Source organism: Cyprinus carpio, chromosome A21 (assembly GCF_018340385.1).
Source record: "Cyprinus carpio isolate SPL01 chromosome A21, ASM1834038v1, whole genome shotgun sequence".
Classification (NCBI taxonomy): domain Eukaryota; kingdom Metazoa; phylum Chordata; class Actinopteri; order Cypriniformes; family Cyprinidae; genus Cyprinus; species Cyprinus carpio.
In genome coordinates this window covers 7607066-7616645 of record NC_056592.1, presented here as the reverse complement: position 1 = coordinate 7616645, position 9580 = coordinate 7607066, and the positions used below count along the sequence as shown (strand labels likewise).

Sequence of the window (9580 nt, the reverse complement as noted above, 5' to 3'; positions counted from 1 at the left end):
AATAAGGTTATTAATATTACAATTTTTATTAGCATTAGTAGTATTTATTAGGCCTTACCGAATTGGGCCTCCAATGCCACTGTTATAGTAGCTACATCCACATTAAGTGTTTTAGAATGTCCCAAAGCCATGTCTTAAACTATAGGCAAAGCTGACTGTAGCCTATTTGAACTTTAGTCCAAGTTTAAAATAAAACTCTTTCTTTCTATGAGGGATAGCCTTCGCTTCAATTAAAGTGCAGTTTACCAGGTTACGTTCATATTCTGGGCTATTCTGCTTGTCTGTCTACTTTAATAATATGGTGTGTAATCCGTGTACTGAATTTAGTCATCCAGTGTGTAACAAACGTCACGGGAAGAATGAGGCGGGAACCGGCGAACATTCAAACAAAACTTTAATAATAAAATATACCTAAAAGACCGCGACAGCCCCTACTCGTGGACGACTGTCGCACACAAACAGAACCAAAACACAAAATAAAGTCCGAGCCTGGTCCTCTATCGTCCAACACTGTCATCAGTCCCTCCTTCAGTTCTCCTTCGCGGGACTCGTTACCGGTGAATGCGCGCAGGTGCTCCACCGGCCTCGCTCCGTTCCCACGGCTCTCACACAGTGTTTTTACATTAAGCGTTTTAGTATGTCCCAAAACCGTGCCGTAATAAGCATGCACTGACTATTTCTCCAAGTTCAAAACAAAACTCTATGAACCGCTCCATTGTATGGAGCTGTATAAACCACTACAAGCTGTAAAGTAAACAGGAAGTGTTTGTTTGTCCGAACTCAGCTGGTTTTGCGAGAGAGCGCAAAAGTTTTGCGAGGGAACGCAAAAGTTTTTGCGAGAGAACGCAAATGTTTTGCGATTGGGAACGCAAATAATTTTTGCGAGAGAACGCAAAAGTTTTGCGAGGGAACGCAAATATCTTTGCGAGAGAATGCAAAAGTTTTCAGAGAGAACGCAAAAGTTTTGCGAGGGAACGCAAAGTTTCTCGAGGGAACGCAAAAGTTTTGCGAGAGAACGCAAAAAAAATTAAAAATATATTTTTTTTCCTCCCACCCCAATTTTTTTCACTCACTCTGATTTTTTTCCACCACAATGAACCTTAAGGGGCTCCGTAGTTTCTTCATCAGAACAGATTTGGGGAAATTTAGCATTGTATCACGTGCTCACCAATGGATCCTCTGTAGTGAATGGGTGCCGGCATGAGTCAATGAGTCCAAACAACTGATAAAAACATCACAATAATCCACAAGTAATCCACACAACATCAATTAATGAAAAATTGCATGTTTGTAATAAATCAATCATTAAAAGGATACTCCACCCCAGAATGAAAATTTTGTCATTAATCACTTACCCCCATGTCATTCCAAACCGTATAAGCTTTGTTCGTCTTCAGAACACAATTTAAGTCGTTTCTATCTTAAATTGTGTTCCGAAGATGAACAGAGCTTTTATGGGTTTGGAACAACATGGGGGAAAGTGATTAATGACAAAATTTTCATTTTGGGGTGGAGCATCCCTTTAAGAGTTGTTTAACTTGAAACCATTGTTTCCAGCTAAAAAAATAAAGTCCACTGTCCATAATGTTGCTTTCTCCAGTTGAAAAGTCATTTTGTCTGAATCAGGAGAGAAATATGCACAGACTAAGCACTGTTTACAGTTCAAAGCAGATCTAAACAAATATGTCTGTGGATTTTGATGTGAAAGGACAACATTATTATGGATTATGGACTGGTATTTTGGCCAGAAGCCAAATAATTGTGTTTTTATAAGCTGTTTGGACTTTCATTTTGATGGCACCCATTCACTGCAGAAGATCCATTGGCGAACAAGTGATGTGATGCTACATTTATCTAAATCTTTTCTGATGAAGAAACAAACTCTACATCTTGGATGGTCTGAGGGTGAGTACATTTTCAGCAAAGTTTCATTTTTGTGTGAGCTGTTCCTTTTAAGTAGGGACCTGAGCCATATCGAGAGACCAGAATATTGTAGAGTCGTGGGTACTTGAGCCACTAAGTAAATTCCTTCATAGCAATGCCCTTGCAACCACCCACAACACTCTAGCATTGGCATAGCAACATGCTAACAACCACTCAGAACACTTAGCAACCATAGAGCATCACCATGGCAACCACCATGACATCACAGTGACTAGTTGCGCATGGGCAACCGCCAACATAATGTATTTTTTGAAGCCCGGTGGATACAATTTCCTCTGCGAGGCAAAACATAAATGCACACGCTTGGTTTGACAGCGCGTGTGTGATTTGTGTAATAAATGCAAAGTCCAGTTTGAGTGTGGCTGAATCCTCTTAGTTGTCATGTGCAGATGCTCATGCTCGTTTCAGTCTTTCTCCAGTTCTGCGGTTGACAGAAGGACCCTGGGGTGCTTTAAAATAGCTGAGAAAGAGGTGATAGAAAACTGCTCTGCTTTTGAAACCGGCTTTCTGTGTGAGTAGTGCAGAAACTGTCCATCAGCTCCGGCTGGCACCTGTTCTATTGATGGTGGCACTACAGCATATCTAGGCATTTGTTCAGCTATGACTCTTTGTTTCTATATATATTGAACAAGTGTAAAACCAAGACAGTTCAAATGTAATTTAAAATTTTTTTTTTTTTTTTTAGTTTTAATAAAAAATAATGCCTAGAACATAAAAGTGCCTGTAGTTGAAGAAAGGAGTACTTAGGGTGGTATCAGCAGCTCTGATTTCAGTGCACTGTTGTATATTGATTATAAATGAATCTCATACTGTGTTCTGCTCTTTCTGATTCTCTTGTGTTTGTCTCACTTTAACTGTGTCGTAATCTTCTCTCTCCTGTGCTGTTATTCTGTAGTTGATAGCAAGTCTTTTTTGTCCTGTGGGGCTTTAATGTTTCTCATTATTTTCTTTTTTTCTGTTCCCTCTTTTTTCTTCTTTCTTTCTTTCTTTCTTATTATCTTTCTTTTCTTTCATTTTTATCTTTCTTTCTTGTCTTTTTTTTCTTTCTTCTTTCTTTCTTTCGTTTCTCTGTCTCTCTCTCACTTTCTTTATCGTCCCTGTCCTTCCCTCTCGCTTTGCATTGCTTTTCAGGAGCTTCATGGGGTACGCATTTTGTTATTACCCTGCTTCCTGTGTATCTGCCTGAGTATGAGTGTGTGTTTGTGTGGATAAGGAATCGCCAGACCAGTGCAACATATTCAAGATTTGTGAAACTGCACTTCTGTAGACCACGATTGGGCATGAATTCTTAAACTCAGTACACTTCATCAACTAAATAAACTTGAGGTACTTGCCAATTGTTCATTATTTAATATATATCCATAAAGAAGCCCAGCATAATACATATTTTAAATGCAATTGTAAGAAAGACAAAATGACACTCGCTGATGTAAGATAAAAGACATACCAACTGTCTACTAAGGAAAACATCTTTTATTTTTAAATGTTAATTTTTATTTCATTTTAAAAAATCAAATATATTTTACTTGCTGTTCACAATCAGCATCTATCATCAGGACTTGTGTGAACCTTCATGCATGTACTTTCTTATAGTGTGTTTTTTTGTGTGTGACATTTGCCAGTCTGTAACCTTTTCACTTTTGTGATTTTTATCACAGTTCCGTTTTGCAAAGTCTCTATATTTACTGCTCAAAGAGATTTATCTTGCAGAGATGTTACAAACAAACAGTAACTAATTATACCTCACTGCATCATGTCTTTGATTATTATAATGGTTTATTGTGCACTGGAGTTGGTTTGATGCTTTTTAATCTTTCTTTGCTGTTCCACATTGTTTTTCCGCTCAATGACAGCTCTCTTCCGTTCTGATCTCATTTAATCTCATTTAATCTGCATTTACTGCTTATTCGATGTCTTTGATTCAGCTTATTATGTGTGTGTTTCTATGTTTGTGCATATGTGCATGGTTTTTCATCGGTTTTCCTTCGTCAGATCGCAGCAAAGTGTGACCAGGTGGGGACAGTCTATATGTATGAAAACATACACTTTATCCCCCAACCTCCCCATGGACCACTCCAAACTCACAACCCTTCAACTCTTCCTATCTGTCAGCCTTTGTAGAAAAGGATAGACTTTTAACCATGACTTGACCTCTGACCTTTGAAGGGGCTTATAGAAACTACTACTCCTACTGTTTCCAGAGGACAGCCACCCCTAATGCTCAGTCAAACAAAAAGCTCAGTTTACTGCTAATTACTATTAAATTATAGTCATTAAAAAAAAATAAAAAATCAGATCCTGCAAATATCCTGCATATTGGAAATCAAGAGTTCTGTAAACTGCTGAGATAATAAATATATTTTTGCATATTTTTATATATATATAAAATAAATACATAAATAAATAATAATTAAAAAAATAATTAATATTCCCACAAAACATTTCCCCCATCAATTAATAAAATATTTGGTGAAAATATTCTTGATTATCACAAATATAGTGTCACAATGTAAATTATAATGTTAGATTTTTATATGATTTCTTGTGTTTTCATTTCATTTTGGACTGCAGTTTGACCTGGATTTGCAATTGACCTTTGTATCAGGGTGCATTAGGTGGCTTTACCCTGTCACAAACATTAGGAAGAACCACTTCAGCACTGGACCTGTATGATGGTTCTTGGAGACAGATGGTCCTCTGAAATCTATGGGAGTATAGTTGAGTGTCTCATTGGGCAGAGAGATCCACATGCACCCCTGGGGTTGTGTGTGTGAGACTTACAGAAATTGCATGGACATTGACATGCCAGTGTGATGATAAGAGAAAAAGTAAGCTGACAAATCACAGAGCTAAGCTATGACTCCCTAAACCTGGCTTTTTCTTCTCTTTTTCTCTTTTTTAAACAAGGTTGAAATGGAAGTCATTCTTGTTCATCGACATGTCTGCTGAAGTTTTGAGTAAAAGAGTTTTAAAATAGCCTTTTCTTATCTTTTCAGAGGAGTTCCATTCTGTTGAGCTGTGTAATTTCAAATGCTATTCATTGCAAACCTGTTTTACAGCAGCCGAAACATTCAGAAAACTAATCATTCAGTGTCATTGATGTCGACTATCTTCAATGACTTCATTTAACTTCAAGTCAATCCTAAAAAAAAGTTAAACTTTATTGAACTCGAACAACAAAGCGGCATTGCTTATTAAAACTTTAAAAGGATTTATTTTCTGTTCAGTTCACTTTATTAGTGTTTCCTTCTAAGTTACCCAGGCATAACTGTTATGAATGTTTATACTTAAGATTTGAGGCTTTTAGCTTGGGCCAGTAAGCAAACAACCCAGGGGCACCCTTGAAACCAGATCATAACACCCTGGCAACCACCAACAACACCCTAGCAAACATGGTGACGAGTTTTGCAAGAGCAATAATTGTAAAAACTGAAATTTTTTTAGCTTATCAGCATCAGAATATGACTTGGCCAACTGTGGTTTTTTACAAAGAGACCATCCCTGCTGAATGGATTGTTTCTTTGTATCTTTTTCTGCTGAATGATTGTTATTTTACAGAAATATTAAATGTTAAATTATATTTATCATCAATCTCAGAGGTGGGTTTGTTTCTGTAGAATAACCTCCCCTTGAAGGCATGCGTTCTACTAACAAAATAACCTCTAGCTAATGTAATTCTGAATTACATGATGGGCTGGAGGAAGTGATTACTTCATTAAAATGAAATTGAATTAAGTTCAGGCTCTGTGCATGTGCTGGCAGATGATATCAAAATGCATCAGATGTGTGTTAAAATGTATGATCACACACAATCATGTTTGAAATGTCTCTAAATCATTGCTTTTTCCTTACAGAGGAACTAAAGGCAAGGACATCAACACTATCAAGTCCCTAAGGGTCCTACGAGTCCTCAGGCCTTTTGAAGACCATTAAACGTTTGCCTAAACTCAAGGTAATGTCCTGCTGTCTGGTTCTTAGCCTGCTTAGCTCTTATCTTACTCCTCTGAGAGCATGCAAGTGGAATTAGAGGGTTTTAGTTGTTAAAATTACATGATCTGATACAACAAAGTGAAAAGTTGAAATCTTGGCAGTCTACTCAAATAATTAGTAAGTAAGGAGATTCGTCACAATGGAAATAGAAAGTTGAGTCAAAATTAATTGTGGGATGCAGTATTCTGTGCATTTTGGCCTGATTGTGTATTGCTTTTTTGGTAAATTAAGAAATCTAGGTAATCCATGAATACGTAAAATTAGCATACTGCTCACAGTATACAGTACATCCTTAGCATGCCTAGTATGCTATTTTAAACATAACCTATGAAATACAGTTGCACATATAATACTGTTTCATTTAAATATGTAAAAGATAAATTATATTTTAAATTGGTTCATCTAAATCAGACTAACAAGAGTTTTCTGTTTTTGTGACAGTGGTTCCCTAGCAGGGTTGCCAATGTCACAAAAGGAAAATATGGGACAATCGTGGTTTTCCATAGAAAAATAAAAGACATACAGTATATATATGGTTGCCAATGTCACAAAAGGAAAATATGGGACAATCGTGGTTTTCCATAGAAAAATAAATAGGCACACAAAAACAAATCGTTTTAGAGAAACACTCACCGTATATCTCATTACATGGCTAAATTATTACATGTAAAACTTACATTTCTCTCACACCATCATTTATTCATTTGGCTAAAGATTAATCACCAGTGGCATTAGAGCAAATAATATATTAATAAAAAAAACTGCAGTTTAGCTTAGTTACAATACTAATGCAGAGATCAAAAGCTTCATAGGGCCACAGAGACAGTTATCCGCCTACAGAGATCTTATTAGCATTAATGCCGAAAATATACTACTCAGCGCTAATAATGATACCCTGAGGACTTTAAATGAGCAGGAATGACAGGAAATTTGAAGATTTACATATCCCCCCCCCATTCCCCATTTTTTAGCCTAAGTGCAGTGCCATGTAGAGCGAGGGGAGCAGTAATCAATTGAGACTCTGCCCACAACCCACAATGCTTTCAACAAGGGCCTTGTGACATTAACACGCGACGACACATTCAACACAGATGGATTTAATGAAGGAGTGCATTATGGTCTGCTTGTGTTAGGGAGGTCCCTCCACTCCAGAAGATGTTTGCAGGAGATCTGATTTGTGCTGTTTGTGTGTCTCCAGTCTGTGTTTGACTGCGTGGTGAACTCTCTGAAGAATGTGCTCAACATCCTCATCGTTTACGTCCTCTTCATGTTCATCTTTGCGGTTATTGCTGTGCAGCTCTTCAAGGGGAAGTTTTTTCACTGCACCGATGAGTCCAAAGCCCTGGAGAAGGACTGCAGGTACAGCTGTCTGTCGGGATATATTCTGCATGATGAACGGATTGAGGGAGGGAGGGAGGGTGGGAGGGAAGAGAAAGAATGAACAGAGAGAAAAAGAAAGGAAAATGACGAGTGACTGACTAGAAGTATGGTAGGCAGAGAGAGAACAAAAAGACTAAACATGGAAAGGAAAGGAAGAGTGAAGTAAAAGAAGGAAGAGTAAAGGAAGGCAGGGAGGTAGGAAAGATTAAAGGTAAAAGGAAAGAAAGAGTGATGGACTGGATGGAAGGAAGGAAGGAAGGATGAAAGGAAGGAAATTGAAAAGAAGAGCAAAGAAGGAAGCAAAGGGAGGAGAAAAGGGACAGAAGGAAGTAAAGAAACTCTTCTTAGAAGGTAAAAAAGAGGAAGTGGGAAGGAAGAAAGGAGGAATCAATGCAGGAAGTAAAAGGAAGTAAATAATAATAAAGTTTTGATGTGTTTGTACTCAGGGGTCAGTTCCTGGAGTACGGCAGTGATGGAGTGGCCATGACACAGCCACGCGAGTGGAAAAAGTATGATTTCCATTATGACAACGTCCTGTGGGCCTTTCTGACCCTGTTCACTGTCTCTACAGGAGAGGGCTGGCCAACGTGAGTCCAAACACACACACACACACACACACACACACACACACACACACACACACAACACACTGTGATCTTACACAGTCAAAACATGTTTAAAAACATGTTGGTTTTCTTACTTTGGATCTCTCTTTCTCCTTTTGCTTGTCTGTTCTGATTAAGTTTCTCTTCTTGCTTAATTCTTTCTGGTGTAATGTTCATCTCTCCACTCTGCTTACTTTTAACTCCATATTTTACTTACTTTTAACTCCAGATTTCATAGAAAAACACATATTTGGTTTAGAGAACATGAAAAAACTCCTGCGCCGCAACAAGAAAATCCAGAAAGTTTTTCAGATTTAAATTAAAATTAAAATCGTCTTTAACACTCAAGAACTGTGTATGGGTACTCTGTGATATCTACGCATTTCCTGCATGAGTTTTTTCATGGACAAGGATGTAATCATTAACCAATTGCATATAAACAACTTTTTTTACACTCATAACTCTCTGTGGTTTTAAGATGATTGCTTTTTGGTCTGTTCTACTTTGTGAAAATGTTTTAAATTTGTACTTAAAAGTTTTTAAAAGGTATGTGTCTTTTTTTTTTTACTTTGTTTTTTTATAGAGAGTGTCAGTTAGAAAAGAAACAGAAAACAAAAGGGAAAAAAATTCCACAGTTAAAGAGAAAACTTTCAGAAACTAAATATGTATTACGTTTATGCTGTTTTAATTTTTATTACTAGTTCAGATCTGTGGTAATCTACCATTTGTTGCATTATTATTACAATTATTACATGATTAGTTAAAGGAAAAAATCACTGTGAAATCAAACTGGACAAATCGTATTTTTTATACGATGTTAAAGTGTTTATTATAAAAGATTTCCCCTTATTTTATCTTTTCTCATTATTTTTTAAAAACCACTGCCTGAAAGACAAAATCAAGTTCTGTCCTGTTTTGTTTTCTCATCTGAGAAGTCGTTTCCCTCAGATATGCATCACAGAAGAGGAGAAAAAATATTTAAATTTCTAAATCATTAGTACTTTCATTTTTTTACTTTAAAACAAGAATTTAATCATTCCAAATGTTTTTATTTTTATTTATTTTTTTTATAAAATTTCATTAACCATTTTTAGTTAATTAGTTGTCGAGGAAACCCTTTGTAGTTTTGGATGTAACATCACATCTTATTATGCTTAAAATGGCTTTTAAAGGTCTGTTCACTGTGGTGGATCAAAGGGTTAAAATGAGAAATATTTATCTTGAACAACTTGCCAATGTTTAATCATCTTACTAACATTCTCCTTATGGTTCTCTAGAGTTCTGAAACACTCTGTTGATGCCACATATGAAGACCAGGGTCCCAGTCCGGGTTACCGAATGGAAACCTCCATCTTCTACGTGGTCTACTTCATTGTCTTCCCCTTCTTCTTTGTCAACATCTTCGTGGCTTTTGATCATCATCACATTCCAGAGCAGGGAGATAAAGCCATGTCAGATTGCAGCTTGGAAAAGAACGAGGTAGGACGGGACAGTCGGAGGCTTACATAGTTAGAGTCTTACATAGAGTAGATGGGGTGACGGCAAACTGTAGGCACCATGCACTGTTGCTTAAAATGCAGTTTCAGTGTATGCTAATTCAACGTCAAAGTCTTTTTCATACATGCATGGTGAGATGCCTAGAAGAGAAGCACTCTTAAGAG

The 9580-nt window shown here is 37.0% G+C and overlaps 1 pseudogene; it reads left to right on the top strand.

Moving 5' to 3' along the window:
* LOC109062263 overlaps positions 1-9580 on the top strand; it is a 33879-nt pseudogene that overhangs the window by 4281 nt on the left and 20018 nt on the right.